This window comes from Macrotis lagotis, chromosome 4, assembly GCF_037893015.1.
Source record: "Macrotis lagotis isolate mMagLag1 chromosome 4, bilby.v1.9.chrom.fasta, whole genome shotgun sequence".
Lineage (NCBI taxonomy): Eukaryota > Metazoa > Chordata > Mammalia > Peramelemorphia > Peramelidae > Macrotis > Macrotis lagotis.
Genome location: NC_133661.1, coordinates 273,227,392 through 273,252,742, shown reverse-complemented (window position 1 = coordinate 273,252,742; position 25,351 = coordinate 273,227,392). Strand labels below are relative to the sequence as shown.

The 25,351-nt window shown below is 35.2% G+C and overlaps 1 protein-coding gene and 1 non-coding gene across 2 annotated transcripts in view; one reads left to right on the top strand and one right to left on the bottom strand.

Annotated features, from left to right (window-relative positions):
- The window catches only part of RAD51B (RAD51 paralog B), an 832,520-nt gene that overhangs the window by 569,122 nt on the left and 238,047 nt on the right, over positions 1 to 25,351 (top strand). The gene's annotated exons all lie outside the window — the stretch shown is intronic.
- Positions 11,171 to 11,274, bottom strand: LOC141523259 (U6 spliceosomal RNA). Its single transcript, XR_012478443.1, has one exon. It is a non-coding gene; the product is annotated as a U6 spliceosomal RNA (small nuclear RNA).

Genomic DNA, 25,351 nt, shown 5'->3' with positions numbered 1-25,351 from the left:
CATCTCCCTCCCCTACCCCTAACCCTCCAACAAATGTAGGATGGATTATGGAAGTGAGATCAGTCAAGAGACTATTGCCATCATCTCTGAACAAAGTGTATTAATGAATGGCCTAAATTGGAATGGTGGAAGTGAAAATGGAATGGAGGGGGCCTTAAATGTGTTTTGGAGGTAAACTCCATAAAACATGGTGACTGAATGGCTTTTGAGATGAAGGAAAGGGAATGAATCAAAGATGATCTGTGATTTCAAACCTGAGTAACTAGAAAATTGATGGCACCATTACAGAAATAGGAAGATCCAAAGAAATACCTGGTTTGAAGGGATGGAACCAGAGTTTGGTTTCATAATTTAATTGTTATATTTTGCTCATGTTGATTGAATTCTTAATTCAGGGTCTCTTGGTGAAGACAAGGCAGTTCATAGGAAACTGGAATATATGCTGTATTAGAGATGTCTCCATGTAAGTCACCTGCTGTGTGTAATTTTCATAAATTTTCTTTTTTTTAATATGAAATAAATAAATATCAACAAATATCTTAATCATAGCTAGTATTTTTGTAGTGCTTATTATGGGCCAGGCACTGTGATAAGTACTTTACACATTTTTTTATTTGATTCTTCTAACAAATCTGCAAGGTTGGTGCTATTATCCTCATTTTATAGAGAAGGAAACTTGAGGCAAATTGAGATTTAGTGACTTGTACAAGGTCAAACAGCTAGTATATGTCTGAGGTTGGACTTGAAATTATGTCTTCCTAATTCTAGGTCCAGGGTTCTAGTTTGTGACCACCTAGCTGCCTATATGAACCTTTTAATATACAAATAACAGAAAAAGAGTATTGCATATGTGATTATGATCCCTATTACATAAAACTTGGGTTGTTTCTTAAGAGTATATATTAAAATTAACAGGATCCTATCAAGTTTGGGCTTCTTAATCTTTTTAAACTTTTTTCTGCTCTTTCATGGATGCCCTATTCTTTATTTCCTTTCCTTTTTTTGGCATCACCATCCACTAATTTCCCCTTCCACTCCTTCCCATAAAATAAATAAAATAAAATAATAAAACAAAATAAAATAAAATAAAAAATAAAACAAAATAAAATAAAATAAAAATAAAAGCAGTGCCTTGTAACAAATAAATATGGTCATTTAAAGAAAATTCACATATTGGTCTTTTCTGAGAATGGCCTTCTACATCATTACCTTGTCAAGTGGTTGGAGGCAAGATTCATCTTCAGTTTTCTGGCGTCATAATTAGAAATTATATTGTTCAAAGATTATAAACCTTTTAAAATTGTTTTTATTTATATTACTGTAAATAAGTGATTCTCTTGGTTTGTGTAGATCATGTGCCTCACTGACCTCAAATTTCCCTGATTTCATTGAACCCATATTATGTATCATTTCTTGAAGCACAATAATATTACATAATATTCATTTATCATCATTTGTTAACCTATTCCCATTTGATGGTCCCCTACTTTATTTAGAATTCTTTGCTATTACAAAACAAACAAAAATTTTTTTGTACATATGGGACCTTTTCTCTGTTTAGTAATGTTATTTCTGAATTAAAGAGTATGTATGGTTTAGTAACTTTTTGGTATAATTGCATTACAAATAATGCTAACTAGTTCTTTCATTTATGTGGTTACTATTTATCATATTGAGGAACAGTTTATTTTTCCAATGCTTTTGAATTCTGTTTTGAATTTTTTAATATAAATGAGTGCTGTAATTTTAGAAGCTTTTTTTCTGCTTCTATTGCTATAATCATGTTATTTTAAATTTTAAGTTACTATTATATTTGTAATTTTCCAATATTGAACCAATCTTGCATTCCTGATAAGACCTGGTTGTAAGTTTATGACTATGATCATTTTAATATATTGCCATTACCTTTTTGCTAATAGTTTATTCAATATATTTGCATCAGTATTCATTAATGATAATGACTTATGCTCTACTTTTTCTGTTTATGTCTCTTGGCTTTAGGCATCAGGATTATATTTGACTCATATAAGGAATTTGGTAAATTACCTCCTTCCTGGTTTGTGAAAAGTTTATATAATATTTAAATTGTTTCTTGCATATTTGATCAAATTGACTGGTCCTGGGCTTGTTTCAGGGAACATGGAGGTACATTTAATTTGTGCCTTGCTAATTTCTTTTTCTCTGACTTACTACATTTTCCACTTTTTTATTGTAATAATGCAGGTACTTTATATTTTTGTAAATTGAAAATGTTTATCTATTTCTTTAATTGGTTCTGTTGCCATAAATATGGTCAAAATAACTTCAAACAGCATACTGTATTGTCTCTTCATTTGTTATGAATTTTAAAAAAATATTTAATATTGGCAGTTCCTCTCCCAATCTCACTCCCATGTCTTTAGTCAGATTAGGTTTGTTGGTTCTAGTTTCTAGGTTTGTTGGTTTAATATAATTAAATTTAATTCATTATTAAATTTAAATGAATTAAATTTAATATAATTTAACCTCTTTCCCTCCCAACTCCCCAGTTTTGGTTATTTTTTCTTTGATTTTCAGAACCTATTAGGTTCTATTAGGTAAGTGATTTGTTATTTTCCTAAATTTTTCAGTTCCATGTTCAATTCATTTATTTCTTCTTTCTTTTGCTGATAAAACATTTAGAAGTTTTTGTTTTGGCTATATCCCAAAAGTTTTGGTATATTTTTTCATTGTTGTAATTTTCTTTAATCAAAATTTCTACTGTTTCTATGACTTCTTTGATCCATCAATTATTTTATATTAAAATTTGTGTTGCTATTTATGAAATTTTTTCAACTTTCCTTTATCAATTATATTTAATATTGCATTGTGGACAACAGAAGATATGTTCAAAATTTCTTTTTTTTCTATATTTTATTATGAATTTTGAATACCTTAGCATATGGCCACATTTTGTAAAGGTGGCATACATAGCTGAAAAATATACCCACAAAAATATGCATATACACATATACATACATATATGCACACACATGCATAAATACATATTCATGTGTTTCTACCCCCACTTTGGTCTTTTTAGTCAAGAATGCTTCAAAATCCCTAGTTTATTAAAGATCCTTCCTTCCCTCCCCTTTCTCCCTCCCCATAAAAATTCTACTTCCTTTTGATGGATAAGTATTCTTTGTTCCAAACTTTTTCCTCTTACTTTTTTGAATATTATATTACAAGACTTTTTCTTTCCTTTATATAATCTACAGCCAAATCATATATGATCCTGATTGTTGGTCCTTTATACTTTAATACTTTCTGGCATACCATGAAGAATTTCTTTAACTCAAAAGCTCCAAATTTTGGTTGTGTCATTCCTGGCTATTTTCAGTTTAGGGTTTCTTTCAAAAGATGACCAGTGCATTATTTCTATTTTCACTTGGTCCTCTAATTCTAATATACATACACACACACACACACACACACATATATATATATATGTATATATATATATATATATGTATATATATATATATATATATACATATATATGTATATATGGCAGTTTTCTTTTACTATTTCTTGAAATATGATATCCTGTTTTTTGTTTGATTGTAGTTTTTAGGCTATCTGATAATTCTTATCTCTCCTCTACCTGTTTTCCAGATAATTTTTAAATAATATATGCCTTACTTTTTCTTTTTTTTTCAGTCTTTGACTTTTTTCTAATATTTCTTTGGTCTCATGGAGTTCATTGCTTATGTAAGATTTTTCATCTTCTGGTCTAAGCTATTTATTTTCTTTTCCTTTATTTTTCTTTCTTCCTGAACCCTAATTTCATTTTTCATTTTTAAAAATTTTATTTCTTCTGGAATTCTTACTACCTATGTTGCCAAGATATTTCTCCTTTCATACTTATAATTATCATTGGTTACTGTCTACTTTTGAATTTACCTCTTGAGCATCTCTTAACTAATTATTTCTTCATTGTGTTTGGTGTTTTATTTACTCATATTTTCAGCTAAAGTACATAGATTGGGATTTTGTACATGGGCCAGTCCTTTTATTTAAATTGTTGCTGTTTTTCAGCTGTGTCTGAACTCTTTGTGACCCTCATTTGGCATTTTCTTGGCAAAGATATGGGGCATTTTCCATTTCCTTCTCCAAATCATTTTACAGATGACAACACCAAGGCATATGGGGTTAAGTAACTTGTCCAGGGTCTGAGTAAGCATCTGAGGTCAGATTTGAACTCAGGAAGATGAGTCTTCCTGGCTCCAGGACAGGTATTCTATGTACTGTTCCACCTAGCGTGCCCACATTTTGGTCTCTATTTCCACAGTTTTCTTGAAGGGGTGGCTGGTAATAGGCCCAAACCTGTGCCTCAGTCTATGTCTGTTTTATTTTCCTGGTTATTCACTGTGTATTCTGGCCTTAGCAGATCTGTTTCCTTCTCGTTGGGAATTCCCCAAGCAGAGATTTGTTTTTGTTTTTTTCTCTCCCATTCTGTGGCCTCAATAGTCCACACTACAATATCTTAGGCCTGTTACATAGCATCTTCAGTATTTGTGTCCAGGTGCTAAGTTCTAGCTAACAGTGCTCTGAATATTGCAAGGCTGTCTCTTGTCTCATTTCACAGTGACCTGTTAGGATTAGGTCTATATCCCAATTTTATTCTTACAGAGTCATGCGTGGTTCTGGCTTCAGAATTCTAGTTATTGTCCTCATTTTATCTTGTGATTTGCTCTGGTTAGAGCACTGGTTGACTTCAGGGCTTATTTATGGCAGCTTACCTATCCCAGTCCCTTTCCTAGCCTTTGCCTTCTACTTTATTTGCAAACATTTTAGATTATTGATTTTTGTTTGCTTCATTCTATTTTTTTCTTTAGGTTTATTTTTGCAAGGAAATTGGGGTTAAGTGACTTGCCCTAGGTCACACAGCTAAGTAATTAGTATCTAAGACTGGATTTGAACTCAGGACCTCTTGACTCCAGGACTGGTGCTCTATTCATTGTACCATCTAGCTGTCCCCTTCATTCTATTTTTCAAGGAAATCACATTTCAAGGTTTTTTTTTTCTCTTACTCTATGCTATTTTCTTTTCAATGTTTAGCAAAGTGTTTGACACAGTTGATGCTTAATTGGCTTATTTCCAGTTTTTCCCCTATGAACTCTCATTTCACTTTTAAAACACTTGCTTCATTTCTTTTTGTCCTGCTTAGAATTCTCAGGACTGTACAGTTGTTTTTATTATGGGGCTACCCTCCTTATAGATGAACCTCTTTGACTTCTCTTATACCATAGAGTTTCTTCATTTTATTTAGACTTTTCTTCTATTTATTCATATTTTGAAAGTTCTTGAATTGTGATCTGGTATCAAGGCCAATCCCTGGGGTTGGGGTGGAAAAGACTTCAGTCCTTTCTCCTTTGTAGTTTTATGCTGCTACTGATACAATTCTGAATTAAGTGGCTGGAAACAGGTTGACTTCTGCTGTCATGGATTTTTTCCTCCATCTCCTGTTGACCTCCTAGGATGCTCAACTTGATATCTGGCTATTATCGTAGTGTGTAGAGACCTATCATGGGCTGATTCTGAACCACATTATGGGTTTAAGACATCAGACCACTGACTTCACCTCCATTTCTTACAGCTTGTGTTGAACTCTACTTCCCCAACCCACAGGTTCTTCTATCCTCTTAGGTAGTTATGGGTTGTATAAATAAACTTATTGGTGGTTTTCCTTTTTACTCTTTGTCATTATTTTCTCTATTATGGCTCAATCTCTTGTTGCTCCCTTAAGTCCTACACAGTATATAAGATCCTCTTCCCTCCAAAATGTTACTGCTATCTGGGAACTTTCTTTTCTCTTGAAGGCAAAGGCCCAGAAATTTCAAATTTGGATCTCTAAACTCTCCAGGCATTGTCCCAGGAAATCTTCCTTCCTCTGTCCTGGAAACTGAACATGTAATTCTTTTCTCTTTGTGGTTGTTTAGTTAAGCTTTTCCACTGCTTGTTATTGCCATTAATGGGATCTCTATAGATAGCCCATGAGAAGGCTACTTCTCTCTACCTTTCCTCTCCCCACCCCCAACCCCAAGAAACAAGAAGACTCTATGACTGACCTTTTACAGTCCCATGATCCGTAAGAAACCAAGACAACCAACTCATCCCCAATAACTGAGGCTCACTCATTTTCATTGCCGGTATGAATGAGCTATTAAGTTCCTCAGGCCAGAAAATGTCCTTAATCCTTTTAATAAGAAACTAATAGCATGTTCCTACCTGCCACAGGAAAATGTACCTCCCAGTGACCTCAATAAGTCAATCAGTGAACTCAACATCAGGATCAGCTAGGAGTGGGAAGTTGGAACAATGGGAAGGTTTGGGACAACAATTCTCTTGAACATGCAAAGAGAAAAAGAGGCAAGGGGGTAATAGAAAGAAAAGACAATTCCCAAGGAAGGAGCCCAAAGAGTTCAACAACAGAGTGCTTTTAGCAGGCCACTGCTGAGACATTTGTTGAGAAATCAAAGTGGATGGATTTTGGAATTTGCTAGGAAAGTCCCTACACAATGCATGCACCAGGGGCGGCTTAGGTGGCCTAGTGGATCACTGGCCTTGGAGTCAGGAGTACCTGAGTTCAAATCCGGTCTCAGACACTTAATAATTACCTAGCTGTGTGGCCTTGGGCCAGCCACTTAACCCCATTTGCCTTGCAAAAACCTAAAAATAATGCATGCACCAGATGGAGATGTAAAGAAAAGTGCTTGGCTTTAGATCTGGAGGCGTGCTGGTAACAACTGGCTCTCTAAAAAAATATCCCCACAACACTTTTACTGTTAATTTTTATTGTCTCTATCACTCTTATTCTCTATCATTTTCTCTATCACTCGCTTAAGTTTATCAATCAACAAGATAATGAATCAAGCCCTGGTTTATTTATTTCCAAGGTATGTATTTTATACTGAAAATTTAATAATCAGCTTTCACAAACTGGTATGAGTTGTCTACACACCACTGTGGAAAGTAGACCAATAACAACATAAATTTAATCCCAAAGGTTGGAAACTTGAAGAAGGGTTTGAAGATATAAAGAGAGAAAGCTAGGGCAAATGAAGAAGTAAAGAAATGTGCTGGTAATGTCCATCAGAGAAGACACATGCAGCATGCTCTGGAGGAGTGTGCTGCTACACAAAATTGTCTCTGCTACTTACTAGCAGACAGGTTATTAAGATGTAGTGGATAGAACACTAAACCTAGAGTCAGGAGCACCTGAGTTAAAATTTTACCTGAACTTACTTCCTAGCTATACGATCCTGGACATGACACTAAAATGGGGATAATAATACCGCCTACCTCCCAAGGTGGTCATGAGCATCAAAAGACACTGTAACCCTTAAAAGTTTCCTTTTTGCTTTACACATCTTAATAGAGCTCTATCACCTATTACCTATCACTTAACTGTAGTGGGGCTCAATTTTCTCTTTTTCTGTAAAATCAAGGAGGTTGACCTCTAGGAACTAACAAGTCCTAGGGTTCTAAAAGGACACTAATAAATTAAGTAACAGTTGCAACAGCACACAGCAAAGGACAAAATGACTATTTGATAGAGTGCCAAAGGAATTTGGAGAAAGGGTGTGATTCCTGGGGCAGTTGTGTAATCTTCTACCCTTAGCAAAATGCTAACCCGACCCTGTTTATCTTATCCTGTCCTTCCACTGTGCCCTGGCTAGTTTGGTGCCAGTGGGATGACCCACTCATAAAACACCAGTCTGTCATTCAGAAAGCTTGCCAGACTGGCCAAGGTAGTGCCGTGTACTTCCACACCTGTGGTGGGTAACTGTTTTTCTTGGCCAGCTGTTTAATGAACACCAAATCAGATAAATTGCCACTTGACTCCAGACACAAACAATTAAGGTTATCCTTGTTGTATGGTTATTCAGGGAAAACCATGCTTCCCTGGGCAGATCACCTGGTTTACAGGCCCCCAGGGGCCAGTTTGGAAAATCAGTAGAAACCATGTTACCTTTACCACATCTTCCTAAGAAAAACATGTTAACCCCTCAAAGTGTAGCAATCACTTGTAGTCTCTTCTAGTCTCACTAAGAAATTAGAAAATATTAGAGGCTCTAAGTCTTAAATACAAAAGATTTAAAAAATAAATGGCTGAAATAGATGATTAATATTTCATTTCTTTTCTTCTTCCTTGGGATGGGGTAAAGGATCAAAACTAGTGTGTTCTTCTGATTCTGACTGTGGCACATGACTCACCTCTGTTAAATTCTCTATGAACTTTGCTGAAATTGCATATTTTCTTTGTGAAACTCAAGGTATTAATCTAAGCACAGGAAACATCACCTAATTCAGATCTTGGCTTTGTGAGAAATTACCTCATCCAGTGAGAACACTTGGGCCACTTGAGTCTAGCCTGCTATGTCTGAACTCAACCCCAGACATAAGTGCAGGTAAGCTGAAATTCAGTTGCCTTGAAAAGAAAAGGCTACCATTCTGAGACGGCTTTTTATGTAGTCTCAGTTACAGAGATCTCTGAAGGGCAGGGAAGGGCATGTTTTCCCAGTCTTTTGGTTTGCTGATGAACATTCTTGGAAATGTATGTGTGACTTCAAATTTGTGCTTAGAATCTTGCATAAAAATATTTAAGTTAATAAAACCCACCTTCCTGTGGAGTTTGCCCATGAAATTTCCTAATGAGACCTTTTTTCTTATTAAAGATTTTATTTATTTTGAGTTTTACAAATTTCCCCCAATCTTACTTCCCTCCCCAACCCCCCACAGAAAGCAATTTGTCAGTCTTTACATTGTTTCCATGTTGTGCATTGATCCAAATTGAGTGTGATGAGAGAGAAATCATATCCTTAAGGAAGAAACAAAAAGTATAAGAGATAACAAGATCAGACAATAAGATCTGTTTTTTTCCTAAGTTAAAGGGAATAGTCCTTGAACTTTGTTCAAACTCCATGGTTCTTTATCTGTATACAGATGGTATTCTACATTGCAGACAGCCCAAAATTGTCCCTTATTGCTGCACTGATGGAATGAGAAAGTCCATCAAGATTGATCATCACCCCCCATGTAACTATTAGGGTGTAGTGTTTTTCTGGTTCTGCTTATCTCACTCAGCATCAGTTCATACAAATCCCTCCAGGCTTCTCTGAATTTCCATCCCTCCTGGTTTCTAATAAAACAATAGTGTTCCATGGCATACATATACCACAGTTTGCTAAGCCATTCCCCAATTGAAGGACATTTACTTGATTTCTAATTCTTTGTCACCATAAACAGGGCTTCTATGAATATTTTTGTACAAGTGATGTTTTTACCGTTTTTCATCATCTCTTCAGGGTATAGACCCAGTAGTGGTATTGCTGGATCAAAGGGTATGCACATTTTTGTTGCCCTTTGGGTATAGTTCCAAATTTCTCTCCATAAATGTTCGATGAGTTCACAGCTCCACCAACAGTGTAATTAGTGTCCCAGATTTCCCAAAACCCTTCCAACAATGATCATTATCCTTTCTGGTCATATTGGCCAGTCTGAGAGGTGTGAGGTGGTACCTCAGAGAAGCTTTAATTTGCATTTCTCTGATAATTAATGATTTAGAGTAATTTTTCATATGGCTATGGATTAATTTGATTTCATCTGTAGATTGCCTTTGCATATCCTTTGACCATTTGTCAACTGGGGAATGGCGTTTTTTTTTTAAAAATGACTCAGTTCTCTGCATATTTTAGAAATGAGTCTTTTGTCAGAATCATTAGTTGTAAAGATTGTTTCCCAGTTTACTACATTTCTTTTGATCTTGGTTACAGTGCTTTTATCTGTGCAAAAGCTTTTTAATTTAATGTAATCAAAATCATCTAGTTTGTTTTTGGTGATGTTCTCCATCTCTTCCTTAGTCATAAATTGCTCCCCTTTCCATAGATCTGACAGATAAACTAGTCCTTGATCTTCTAGTTTGCTTATACTATTGTTTTTTATGTCTAAATCCTGTATTCATTTGGATCTTATCTTGGTAAAGGGTGTGAGGTGTTGGTCTAATCTAAGTTTCTTCCATACTGACTTCCAATTGTCCCAGCAATTTTTATCAAAGAGAGTTTTTATCCCAATAGCTGGACTCTTTGGGTTTATCAAACAGCAGATTACTATAATTGTTTCCTGTTATTGTACCTAGTCTGTTCCACTGGTCTACCACTCTATTTCTTAGCCAATACCAAACAGTTTTGATTACTGATGCTTTATAATATAATTTTAGATCAGGTAGGGCTAAGCCCCCTTCTTTTGCACTTTTTTCCCTATTAAAACCCCTGCAAATTCACGACTTTTTATTTCTCTATATGAATTTACTTACAACTTTTTCTAACTCCTTAAAGTAATTTTTTGGAATTTTGATTGGTAGGGCACTAAACAGGTAGTTTAGTTTTGGTAGAATTGTCATTTTTATTATATTAGCTCTATCTATCCATGAGCAGTTGATATTTGCCCAGTTATTTAAATCTGATTTAATTTGTGTGAGAAGTGTTTTATGATTGTTTTCAAAAAGTTTCTGACTCTGCCATGGCAAATAGACTCCCAGGTATTTTAAATTGTCTGAGGTTACTTTGAATGGGATTTCTCTTTCTAGCCCTTCTTGCTGTATCTTGCTAGACATATATAGAAAATTTGAGGATTTATGAGGGTTTATTTTATATCCTGCAACTTTGCTAAAATTGCTAATTGTTTCCAGTAGTTTTTTGGATGATTTCTTGGGATTCTCTAGGTAGACCATCATGTCATCTGCAAAGAGTGAGAGTTTTTTCTCTTCTTTCCCAATTCTAATTCCTTTAATTTTTCTTTTCTAATTGCCGAAGCTAACATTTCTAATATGATATTAAATAGTAGTGGTGATAAAGGGCATCCTTGTTTCACCCCTTATCTTACTGGGAATGCCTCTAGCCTCCCCCCATTGAATATAATGCTTGTTGATGGTTTCAGATAGATACTGCTAATTATTCTAAGGAACAGTCTATTCCTACACTCTCTAGTGTTTTTAGCAGGAATGGGTGCTGTATTTTGTCAAAAGCTTTTTCATCATCTATTGATATGATCATATAATTTCTGATAGGTTTGTTGTTGATATAATTGATTATACTAACAGTTTTCCTAATATTGAACCAATCCTGCATTCCTAGGATAAATCCTAAAAAATATGGAACACTTCACGAATTTTCATGTCATCCTTGCGCAGGGGCCATGATAATCTCTATATCGTTCCAATTTTAGTATATGTGCTGCTGAAGCGAACACCCTAATGAGATCTTAATAGAATGCACATAGTGGAGGAGTAGGAAAATGTTCTTATGTTGGGTCACTGGGGCCCAGATTGTTATGAATCGTACTCATCACAAAGAAGTCTATAAAGGAGGGAGGAGACTAATCAGAAAGGAGTGACTTTTGTTTATATACCGCATTCTCCATCAGAATTATTGGTGTGGGAAAGGAAATCCATAAGCCAACATGCCATCCAAATCTCCTGATTTGGATGAAAATATTATATTCTCTTTGCTGGCTCGAGTTGGACAGGGTCAGTTCACGTCTGGGTTTTCAGGGCTCAGTACAGGGCCCTTTTGTCTTGGGAGGCGGCTGGACTGGTTTTTCCTCCAGGCAGGTGCACAGAGAGCATTTACTGTAGCCTGAAATGAAAACACACCGATCCAAGAACCACCACCCCCCTCCCCGCCTCACTCAGAAAAAAGCAAAGTGAACAATGTTTCTTACAACTGGTGAGCACTGTAAATGCCACTCCTGAATGAAATATTTCTTAAAACTTTGTATCTGTAACTTGATCCTCTCTTAAAACGTAATTATATGTCAGAGAAAGCGAATCCATTGGCTCCTCCATCTGTCCAGGTCGGACAAAAGTGCACAATGGAGCATATCCGATTCACAGCACTACTTAGGTAATCAGATTAATATCTCCTGAATTGAATTTACCCTTTTGATATGGAGTCTTTTAGATGCCTTGTTTCACATCTCAAATTCTGACAAAGCTCTGAGGTCTTTGAGTAATTTCCCTGAAATCTATATGCGGGAAGTCTGTGCTCTTTTGAGCATTTTTTGGGACTTGTACCAATTAAATCTGTTTCTGGCACACTTTTAATGGCATACTTTCCCTTGAGTCAACAACTGCTCCAAAACCTGAAGTCATTTGTTTAATTTAAAAGCAAAGGTTATGGAACAACAATTTCAGACTTTACCAGCCAAGCCTCTGTGGCTTTGAAAGTGGTGGTGAAATGGGGGGGGGGGGGGGAGAGAAGATAATAAATTGAATGTCTTAGGTACAAAATAATTTAATTACTGCATTTCGGTTAAACCAGGATCAAATTTCAACCAGGTTTGCCCCTTACCCTCCTTATTCACCTTGCTCTTCTTTTCTTTACAAAATCCTTATGGGATTTCCAGCCTCATGACTGAGGCTTGTCCTCTTGCTACTGCTATTCCTATTAAACAACGACCTGGACTGGATCTGGTCAATTGGAATTGAGAAAACTAAATGATGCAGTAATTTTTTTCCTTTCTTATTAAATTTATTTATAGCAAGTCTGAAGCCAGGAAACATGTTTTTTATGTTAGAGTGCTTGATTGGTGGTTCTCTAGGAATGTACAATGAACTGTATTTTCCTCCCTCTATTTTCTAAAAAATATTCAGAGTAGTATTACATAATGCCCCCATTTTCATTTCCTTTTCTTCTTTCTTTTCCTTCTTTGGGGGACTCTTACTTCAGATATTTTATCTGTCAGAGGTCTCTTATTGTATCAATTAATCCAATACAATCTCTTCTCTGATACTATGAGAAAAAAACATAATTGTTAATGTTTTTCCAAGGGATTGTGGAAATTGAGAATGAGTTTCTAGTGTTTAGAACTTGGTCCATGGATATGAGCATTTCCTTTTGCCATAAGAAAAGGACTTGAATTGTATCTCTCCCTCTTTTACTTAAGCATGTTCTATGATCTTAAAGTACTTAATCTGCTCTATAATTTGTTTTTTCCATATTTCAAATAAACATATAACTTAATAGGCAGTTTTATAAATTACTTGTAAAATATTTTTATAACCTCCAATGAGATAATATTGAATCCTGAAGTATTGTGGCTTTTTAAAAGAATAATTATCATACCAAATATATATATGAAATCTGGACCAGATGAGCCCTTGAAATCCCTTCTAATTTTGAATCTGTGAACCCATAGCACAGTGGACAAAATGCCAGACACAGCCAGGAAGACTCATCTTCATGAGTTCAAATCCAGCCTGATACTTACTATGTGATCTTGAGCAAGTCATTTAACCCACTTTTCAATGTAAAATGAACTGGAGAAGGAAATGGCAAATCACTCTAGTATCTTTGCCAAGAAAACTCTAAATAGGTTTACAAGGAATCAGACAAAACTGAAAAATGATTCAACAATATTGAACCCATGATGTTCTGGAAATGATTGAGATGTAAAAATCCAAAGTCATCAGTGAGTTTTTTTTTTAAAGAATGCATATGGTGTAAAAGAAGATAGAAAGAGAATATGGTTTTTAAAAAAGAAAGGAAATATACTGAGCAAGTAAAACCAAATCTTCAATGGGAAAAATAGTAAAATACCTCCAACTAAACCCCTAGAAATGGGAATTGAATGAATAAGAACACACAGTGTGGTACAAAAGTTTAATAAAATAAAGGAAAAAATGAACATCAAAAGTTGAGCTCTTAAAGGAGAATTTGAAAAGACAAGATAATTAGTGGAATAGGACAGAAGGTGAAAAATTCTATTAAGACAACAAGCATTCTGCAAAAGAAAATACCAGAAACAAAGGGGAGAGAGAACAAAGTGTTTCACTTAGAAATGTTAAAACAAATAAAAAATACAGTGAGACTGGAAAACCATTTGCAGTTATATTATTAAACAGTGCTACCCTTCTTGAGGAAAAGACTTGGTGATACAATCTGAGCGTTAAGAGAGACATCCCTTACCATTATCTAAATCATTATGGAAAGCCCAGATTTCTCATTAATAAATCAGAGATCTGAACCAGCTGTGAGAAAAGCCTGGGCATCTTTTTTCAATCAATCAAAAGCATTTTAATCAGGTACAAAAAAGTCTTTGATTAATGTGGGAGAATTGTAGGGCAGTGAAAATGAAACAATACTTTGCAAGAAATATTTGGGGGTTTTCAATTAATATACTAGGTGATGGCAGCTTCAGCCAAGTCCCAAAGGTAGAATTGTGTATGTTCAGAGAACAAGAGTCTCCACCTCCTCCCTTCTACCTCTGATCACAGGAGGACTTTGTGAACTACAGAGGACTGAAAGATTTGGACTTTTTCATCAGCATATTATTAGTGTTCTCCAAACAACAGTGATGCTTGTCAATGCCTTACCTGGGAGCTAAGGTCAAGTTAAACACACTGAGAAAAGGTAGCTTCAAAGATGCTAAGAAGAGCCTGGCAGAAGATCATCTTAGAACTGATTGAGTATCCTATGAAGAGAATAAAAGGACTTTGAGCAACCAGTAGAGTTGATTGACCTCTTTGTCTAATGTGGTCTTTGACCCCATTATGACAAATAATGACTCTCTGTGTACTGGTGAGAGAATGTGTCATATATGTTCTTTTGGAGAAGGGAGAGAGTTTTATTATACCAACTGTTCTTATAATAGCACCTTAGTAAAATTAAGCTAAACAAGTTTGGTTGACTAATTGATATTAACCAATAGTCAGATAAGTGCTCTAATAGATACCCACAACCCCTCAGAGTTAACCCTTAGAACCTTGAGAAGAGAAATAGCAGCAGTGCCTGCCAATGGGAATAGGGAGAGTAAATGCAGGTCATATATATATATATATATATATATATATATATTACATAAAGATCATTATCTCCTATTGTCCTGATCCATATCTGGCCAGTGAACCCAGATGTCTCCAGAAGAGAGAGAAAGTGAGGCTGCTGACTTTATACAGCCTTACCTTACTTAAATTCAATTCACTCATGTGTTTGGCATCATCTCCTGGATGTCAGTGTTTTCTTTAAGAATGAAGGACAGAGAGCAACAATAATAACCTACCAGGCAGGAAAAATAAACAGTGAAACAGAGTTTAAATATCTTGTTTCAAGAAATCATTAAAACAAATTACCATGTAGTATGTTTAGATTGAATTAAAACTGGAGGACAAAAGTAACTATCAATAGAATTTGCTGGACACCTACAAAAAGGAAGACTAAGTTTAGCTCATCTAGAAATCTCATCAGTAAGGTTCGGACTTGCCAAGAGGAGATACTTCCTTTATCAGTGAATTCCATTTTAAATCATACAAGACTGCTCAAAGATAGAAAGGAGAGAAAGTACTGGATTATGATATATTGAAAACAAAAGAAAATGTCAAGGGTGCAAAAATAATCTGTAAAGCTGAGAACATTGCTATAGGAAAAATTTTTTTTAGCAGAATCAATGAATTCCATTTATTTCCCTTGAGGAAGTGAGAAATGAGCAATGAGCAAAAGAAACATAAGAAAGGCAAACAATATATAGCATGAGAAGACCAAGTGATGACTCATTGTTTAAATTGTCAGGAGGAAGAGGAGTCAAAACTATTTATCTCTTAAAGTTTCATCTTTTCTAAGGGTAATTGAGTGAATTAAGAACAATTGTTAGAGTATTCAGACTGAAAGGAAGGAAGGAAAAGTGAAGGAAAGAAATAACATAAATTTTTGAAACTGGGGTGCCAATGGTGAAAGTCATTCAGACAAAACAGGTGGACATGTAGGAAAAATAAGGAGAGAGTGTCATGAACCATACTTTACAGTATGAAAAAAAGGAAGTGTAAAAATATTATCAGTAAAAGTAAAATCAAGGGATATGACTTTGGGCTTGGCAAGGTAGATAGAAGGTGCAGCCAAGGGTGAATATGGGATCACATTGCTTCAAGTAAAGCAAGTGGCAAAAAATCCAAGATGATTTTTAAATTTTTTATAAAATAAATTATATTGACTTTTTGAGGGTTTCTCCAGGATCTTTATTATTTTTTAAAATTTTTTCTAATTACATAAAAAGATGGTTTTCAATATTCAGTTTCTGAAAGATTTTGAGTTCCCCATTTTTCTAACACCTTCCCTTTCCTCACCCCTCACTATGACAGCAAATAATCTGGTATAAATTATACATGAAAAATCATGCTAAATATATTTCTGTATTAGTTATATTGTGAAAGAAGAATCAGAACAAAAGGAAAGAAAAACCTTAGAAAGTAAAAACATAAAACAATTTTAAAAATGAAAAATTGTATAATTTGGTCTTCATTCAAACTCTATAGTACTTTCTCTGAATGTGGATGGCATTTTCTAGCTCAAGTCTTTTAGAATTGTCTTTGATCATTGTACTGCTGAGAAGAACTAAGTTTATCTAGCTGATCATATAATGTTGCTTTTAATATGCATACTGTTCACCTGGTTCTGATTACTTCATCAATTCACATAAGTCTTTTCGGGTTTTTCTGAAATCCATATGCTCATGATTTTTTACAGAACAATAGTATTCCATTACATTCATAAAACACAGCTTATTCAGCCATTCCCCATTTGATGGGCATTCATTCCCTCAATTTCCAATTCTTTGCCACTACAAAAAGAGTTTCTTTTTTAAATTTATTTTTATTAAAGATATTTGAGTTTTACAATTTTCCCCCCAACCTTACTTCCCTCCCCCCACCCCACCCCCACGGAAAGCAATATGTCAGTCTTTACTTTGTTTTCATGTTGTACATTGATCCAAATTGAGTGTGATGAGAAAGAAATCATATCCTTAAGGAAGAGACAAAAAGTCTAAGAGATAACAAGATCAGACAATAAGATATGTTTTTTTCCTAAATTAAAGGGAATAGTCCTTGAACTTTGTTCAAACTCCACAGCTCTTTATCTGGATACAGATGGCACTCTCCTTTGCAGACAGCCCAAAATTGTTCCCTATTGTGACACTGATGGAATGAGTGAGTCCTTCAATGTTGATCATCATTCCCATGTTGCTGTTAGGGTATACAGTGTTTTTCTGGTTCTGCTCATCTCACTCAGCATCATTTCATGTAAATCCCTCCAGGCTTCCCTGAAATCCCATCCCTCCTGGTTTCTAATAGAACAATAGTGTTCCATGACATACATATACTACAGTTTGCTAAGCCATTCCCCAATTGAAGGACATTTAACAAAAAGAGTTTCTATAAATATTTTTTATACATGTGGGTCTTTTCCCCTTTTTTTGATTTCTTTGGGATACAGGCCAATAGTGGTATTGCTGAGTCAAAGGGTGTGATAATTTTTGTACGCCTGTGGGCATAGTTCCAAATTGCTCTCCAGAATGGTTGGATTGGTTCACAACTCCATCCCCTCCAACATTTATCATTTCCTTTTTTTTTATCATTTTAGTCAATCTGATAGGTGTGAGATACTTCAGAGTTCTTTTAATTTGTTTTTCTCTAATCAATAATAATTTAGAATATTTTTTCATATGACTATGGGTAACTTTTATGAAACCTGCCTGTTCAGATCTTTTTTCCATATATCATTTGGGGAATGACTTGTATTCTTATAAATTTGACACATATATTTTAGAAATTGATGCTTTATCAGAACACTATGAAAATTATTTCCCAGCTTCCTATGTTCCTTCTAATCTTGATTGTATTGGTTTTATTTATGCAAAATCCTTTTGTAATCCTTTTATAATTAAAATTACCCATTTTCAATTTCATGATGGTTTTCTATCTTTTGATTGGTCATAAATTCCACACCTCTTTGTAGATCTGACTGGTTAACTATTTCTTGTTCTCCTAATTGACTTATGGTATTGCCCTTTATATTTAAATCCTGTACCCTTCTTCATCTTATCTTAGTATAGGGTGTGAGATGTTGGTCTATGTCTAGTTTCTGCTGTAGCATGTTCCACTTTTCCCCAGCAATTTTTGCCAAATAGTGAGTTCTTATCCCAGATGCTAGAATGTTTGGGTTTATCAAGCAGTAGATTACTCTAATCAGTTTACTGTTTCTTTTGTACCTAATCTATTCTACTGATCTACCTGTATTTCTTAATTAATACAAAAAAATTTATGACTGATGCTTTAAAATATAATTTTTGATCTGGTATGACTAAGTAATCTTTCTTCTCATTTTTTTTTCATTCCTTCCCTTGATATTCTTAAACTTTTGTTTTTCCAGATGAATTTTGTTACTATTTTCCCTGGCTCTATATATTTTTGATAGTTTGATTACTATGAACTGAACAAGTAATTTTAAGGTAAAATTGTCATTTTTATTAAATAGCTCAACCTAACCATGAGCAATTGACATTTTTTCAATTATTTAGATATGACTTTATTTGTGTAAAAATATTTTATAATTGTATTTATATAGTTTCTCGGTTTATCTTGGCAAGCAAGTACACTATGATGCATATAGTTACTTAAATGGAATTTCTCTTTCTGTCTCTTGTTTCTGTGCTTTGTTGGTCATATATAGAAATACTGAGATTTATATGGGTTTATTTTATATCCTGCAACCTTGCTAAAGTTGTTAATAATTTCAAGTATTTTAGTTGATTTTCTAGGTTTCTCTAAGCATATTATCATATCATCTTCAAAGAGTGAGAATTTTGTTTCCTCATTGGCTATTCTAATTCCTTCAATTTGATTCTAAAGTTAACATTACTAATATAATATTGAATAATAGTGGTAATAGCAGGCACTGTGATTTCATCTCTGATCCTACTGGGAAGGCTTCAAGCTTTTCCCCATTACAGATAATGTTGCTGATAGTTTTAGCATTTTTAGGGGGAAACTCCATTTATTCCTTTGCTCTCTAAAGCTTTATTTATTTATTTATTTATTTATTTATTCTTATTTTTGTACAAATGATTTTTTTTATACATTACTAAAATATTCTTGTTTAAGAGTAAAATATAATAACCCCTCCCCCAAAAAAATATAGAACTGCATGACCGATAAAGTAAAGGAAAGAGAAAAAAATTAAAATTACTACTACTACTACTACTACTACTAATAATAATAATAATAATAATGATAGTCATCATCATCATCATCATCATAGGTGCAACCAGATGGCGCAGTGGATGGAGCACCAACCCTGGAGCCCGGAACATCTGAGCCCAAATACGGCCCCTGACACTCAATAATCACCCAGCTGTGTGACCCTGGGCAAACCACCCCAACCCCATTTTCCTGCAGAAACCAAAATAAAAAGACCCCAAGTAAAATAAAATAAAATAATTATAGTAGTAGTAGTAGTAGTAGTAGCATCCAGGGGGCGCAGTGGACAGAGCACTGGCCCTGGAACCAGGAGCACCCGGGTCCAAATCTGGCCTCAGACACCCAACAATGACCCAGCTGTATGTCCCCAGGCAAGCCACCCAGCCCCATTTTCCCTGCAACCCCCCAAAATAATAATAATAATAATAATAATAATAATAATAATAATAATAATAATAATATGCTTCAGTCTGTGTTCCAACACCTCCAGCTCTGTCATGGGTGAATCACATTCTTTATGATAAGTCATAACAAAAGCTACTTCCATAGTTTTCCACCGATGTCATTGCTGATCGCACCTCCCTCCATTCATACTTCCCCACTAACATATACTATATTATCTCTCTCTTTTCATTTTATCCCTCTTTTTAAATATGTTGTAGGGTAGCTGAGTGGTGCAGCAGACATATCCCCCCGACCCTAGAGCCAGGAGGCCCAGAGCCCTTAGGCCCAGCATCCACCCGGCCCTATGGTCCCAGACAGGCCATCCAATCCCAGCCCCTTGCAAGAAGTAAAAAAGGAAAATGTGTTATATCTGGTCACTCTACTCCCATGGTCCATCCTCTCCTCCATCACTCACATTCCCCCCTTCCCCCGTCCCCCTTCTCTCCTTCTTACTCTAGATGTCTATTTCCCATTGTGTATATATACCGTTTCCTCTCCTAGCCACCTCTGATGAGAGCGAAGTTTCCCTCATTCCCCCTTGCCTTCCCCCCTTCCATATCATTGCAATAGCTCATTGTAACAAAAAAATCTTATTATAGGAAATATCTTAGCTTATTCCACCTCTCCTTTTTCTTTCTCCCATTACATTTCCCTTTTAGCCATTGACTCCATTTTTACACCACAGTGTATCTTCAAATTCAGCTCTCTCCTGTGCTTCACCTATGAAAGCTCCTTCTATCTGCTCTATAAATGAGAAAGTTCATATAAGTATTATCAGTATCATTTTTCTATGCAGGAATACATGTAGTTCATCATCATTAAGTCCCTCATATTTTACCCTTCTCCACTCTCTATGCTTCACCTGAGTCCTGTATTTGAAGATCAAACCTTCTGTTTAGCTCTGGTCATTCCAACAGGAACATTTGAAATTTCCCTGTTTCATTGAAAGTCCATCTTTTTTCCCTGGAAGAGGACTTCAGTTTTGCTGGGTATTTGATTCTTGCTTACATTCCAAGCTCTTTTTGCCTTCTGGAATATTATATTCCAAGTCCTACAAGCTTTTAATGTAGTTGCTGCTAAGTCCTGTGTGATCCTGACTGCAGCTCCGCAATATTTGAATTGTGTTCTTCTGGCTGCTTGTAATATTTTCTCTTTGACTTGGGAGTTCTGTAACTTGACTTTAATATTCCTGGGGGTTGTTTTTTGGGGATCTCTTTCTTGGGGAGATCCATGGATTCTCTCAATTTCTATTTTGCCCTATGCTTCTAGGATATCAGGGCAATTTTCCTGTAGTAATTCTTTGAAAATGGTGTCAAAGCTCTTTTCCTGGTCATGATTTTCAGGTATTCCAATGATTTTTAAATTATCTTTCCTGAATCTGTTTTCCAGATCAGTTGTTTTTTCAATGAGATGTTTCATATTTTCTTCTAATTTTTCATTCTTTTGGTTTTGAAGTATTATATCTTGATTTCTCATAAAATCAGCTGCCTCCCTCAGTTCCATTCTACATCTGAAGGATTTTTTTTCCTCAGAGAGCTTTCTTATCTCTTTTTCCATCTAATTCTGCTAATTCTGCTTTTTTAAAGTATTCTTCTTCTCAGTAACTTTTTGAACTGTTTTATCCATTTGACCTATGCCAGTTTTTTAACATGTTATTTTCTTCAGCATTTTTTGACTAAGCTGCTGACTTCTTTTTCATGTTTTTTCTGCATCTCATTTCTTTTCCCAATTTTTCTTCTATCTACCTCACTTGATTTTCAAAGTCTTTTTTGAGCTCTGTCATAGCTTGAGCCCAATTTCTGTTTTTCTTGGAGTTTATAGATGCAGGAGCTTGTACTTCCTCATCTTCAGATTGAGTATTTTGATCCTTCTTGGGTTCATAGACAAAGTATTTCTCAATGGTGTTCTTCTTTTTTCTCTGTTTATTCATTTCTCCAGCCTGTGCCTAGTTTTGGGGTGCTTCCTGAGCTTTTGAGTATTATTGGGACACCCCCACAAGGCTCTCCATGTGTGAGGCTCTGTCTTCCTTCCTGGTCTGTGAATGATCACAAGTGCACCCCTCTGCCACGGGGCTGAGGTGGGGGGGCTGCTGTTCAATGGGGGGCCTAGATCAGGATCTGAATGTGTTCCAGGGACAGAGGACAGACCTCTGCAGTCTCTCTCCACTCCCCTATCTGGACTCCACACTCACACCTGGAGTCTCCTGCTTATTGGCTCCACATGCTTCTGGTTCCTGGATCTGGGTTGCTACAGCCAGGATGCTTGCTGAGTGCCCTGAGGGCTGGGCTTCATTGGCTTGCTCTGGGAGAGGTCCCCCACTGATCCCCAAGTTGTGCCAGGGACTCCCCAGGGTGTATGTCAGGAAATTGCCCCGCTGCTGTGAGCTGTGGCTCTCAGGTGTCCTAGGGCTTCCTGCAGTTGACTGAGGTTCCTTCACTCTTGTGGGTCACCCCTCTAACTCCGTGGAGTGGAGCCTTTCCAGTCTTTTCCAAGTTACCTTGAGCTGGAGAATTGCCTCACTGGATCCCTCTGTGGTTTTAGTCTCTTGAAAATTCAATTAGAGTCCTTATTTTATAAGTTTGGAAATATCAGAGAGAGAGCACCTAAGAGAGGATCCGCTCCTGTCGCCATCTTGGCTCCACCCCTCTCTAAAGTTTTTAATAAGAATAGGTCCTGTATTTTGTCAAAAGTTTTTTCATAATGTATTGATTGTTTTTTTTAGGCTTTTTTTGCAAGGCAAACAGAGTTAAGTGGCTTGCCCAAGGCCACACAGCTAGGTAATTATTAAGTGTCTGAGACTGGATTTGAATCCAGGTACTCCTGACTCCAGGGCGGTGCTTTAGGCACTACACCACCTAGCCGCCCCATAATGTATTGAGATAATCAGATGATATCTGTTAGTTTTGTTACTGATACGTTCAGTTGTGCTAATTGTTTTCTTAATATCAAACCATCCCTGCATTCCTGATCATGGTGTATTATCCTAGAGTTAAACTACTGTTAATCTCTTAGCTAATAATTTTTTTTCATCAATATTCATTTGGGAAATTATTTTATAATTTTTCCTTCTCTAGTTTAGGTCTCAGCCCTATATTGGTACCATAAAAGGAATCTGGCCGAACTCTTTCTTTGATGAATTTTTCAAATAGTTTATATTGAATTTTTTTCTGGAAATTTTTTCTTAAGGAGTTCATTGATGATTTATTCAATTTCTGTTTCTGAAATGGGTTTATTTAAATATTTTATTTCTTCTTGTTTGGACAAGTTATAGTTTTGTAAATATTCATTTCATTTAGATGGATAGATTTATTGGTATAAAATTGGGCAAAATAGCTCTGAGTTAATGTTTTAATTTCCTTCTTATTAGTGGTTAGTTCACTCTTCATTTTTGATATTGGTAATTTGGTTTTCTCTTTTTTTTTTAAATCAAATTAATCAAAAGTTTTTATCTATTTTATTATTTTTCCATGAAACCTCACTTAAGTTTATCTATCAGTTAAGTAATTTTCTTTTTTTAAAAAAAATTATTTATTTTCAGCAATATAGACATGTACATTTTTTTTTAGGTTTTTGCAAGGCAATGGGGTTAAGTGGCTTGCCCAAAGCCATACAGCTAGGTAACTATTAAGTGTCTGAGACCGGAACATGTACATTTTTAAGTTAAAAAATTTCCTTCCACCCTCCCTTCCCATAACCTCAGTGAACAATCAGGTTAACATTGTATATACATATTAGTCATTTTTGATAGGAATTAGGATTAAGGAAGAGAGTTACATAAGAGATAATTTTTATAAAGTGTTTATCAGATGTTGAAGGGTTGGTTTTTCTTTTTTTTGTTTTGTTTTGTTTTGTTTTTCTTCCTCTGGATGGAGATAACATTGTCCATAGTCGGTCTAATACTATTGTCCTAGCTCTCTGAACTGCTGAGGGGAGGTGCTTCCATCAAGGTTGTTAACGTGTACAATGTTGTTGTTAACGTGTACAATGTTCTCTTGGTTCTGCTCTCTTTGCTCAGCCTTAGATACTATAATTCCTTCCATGCTTCTCTAGAGTCTGACCATTTATAATTTCTTATAGAACAATTATATTTCATAGTATTCATGTACTATAACTTGTTTAACTATTCCCCAATTGATGGGCATCCCCTCAAATACCAATTCTTTGCCTCTACAAAAAGTGCTGCTATGAATATCTTGAAACATATAGGACTTTTTCAATTTTTTTTATAATTTCTTCTGGATATATAGACCTAGAATTGGAATTGCTGGGTCAAGGGATATAAGCAATTTTATTGCTCTTTTGGTACATAGTTTTCTTTCTTTCAATTTTATTAATCTCTCCTTTGATTTTCAGAAATTCTAATTGGGGATTTAAAATTTATTCTTTTTCTAGGATGTTTTGAGTTGCATGTCCAATTCATTGATTACCTCTTTCCTCCATTTTATTTATGAAAGCATTTAGAGATATAAAATTTCCCCTAGTAATTGTTTGGTTGCTTTGCACAAATTTTGATTTGTTGTCTTTCTTATTTGTATCCATTCCCTTTGAGGAAATTATTGTTTCTATGATTCGTTGTTTGACCCAATTTATTTCCAGTTAATTTTTAATTTATCTTTCCATGGCCTTTTATTTCAGGTAATTTTTTATTGCATCACTATCTGAAAAGGATGCATTTGATTGTGGTATTTTTTTATGAATGGTCAATTTTGGACCTCAGATACTAACAGCTTCCCACTGCACTGGAGTTGCCTGCTGAATTGTACAGGCTATGCAGGTGTTCGAGTCTCTCAATTTGCCAATGTACCAGTATTGGAGATTTCACAACTGATCTGCTGAGCCAGGGCTCAGGACCTTGGTTTCTGATCTTTGCTGGGACTAAGAGCCTCCCATTTTCTTCTGCATTCTCACTGGCCCCCATCCACCCACCCAGACTGGGTAATGCTTCTCCTCTATCTAAGTGAAACTGATCTTTCCTGGAGTCCTTCCAAGATATCTTAAGATATGAATATGTAGTTTTGTCTTTTTCTGGATTCTGTCACTCCTGAAACCATTTAGAGACTTGATATGATTTTGTTTCTGAGGGAGGTTGGGAAAAATTTGGGGAAGTTCTTTCTCTTGACACCTATCTTTTGAGTTTTTTTTTAATTATCTAAATTGCCCCCAGAAAGTCATATTATATAACAAAGAATATTTTAAAGGGGAAAAAAGAGAAGTAGGAGAAGGGAAATATCAGAAAAACTGATCAATAAAGCTTAAAAATTTTTTAAATATATTCAGTAATTAACATCTCATACCCCCTACATCTGTGAAAAAAATGAAAGATTCTTCTTCTTAAGACTCTTCTTTGAAAACATGCAAGTTCTTTGTAATTTCATGACATTTGATTTTTGTGGTGGTTTTTTCTTTTTAAATTGCTGTTATCATTATGTATATTGTTTTCTTTGATTTACATATGCCACTTCTGTATTGCTTCATTTGTTTTCTTATCCTGTTCTTTCTAGTCATGTTCATTTCCCCCCAATTTCAGGCTATTAAAGTTTTTAAAAATTCATCTACTTGTATATTTATAAGTTGCATAATTTTCTTCTATCCTCCCTTCACCCCCCTCCTCATAAGCAAATAGTCTAGTGAATTTTGTACATGGACATTTTTGTTTAACATGTTTACAGATCAGTCATTTTCTGTATGAGCAATTAGGATTAAAGGAAAAGAAAGAAAACTATGGGATGGGACAGAAAAACATATGAGAAAATATTTTGAAGTGAATATAATGTTCATTCAGATTCTGTTTTTTTTTTAATTTTCTATTTAGGTGTGGATGACATTGCCCATAACCAATCTCCTAGGGTTGTCCTA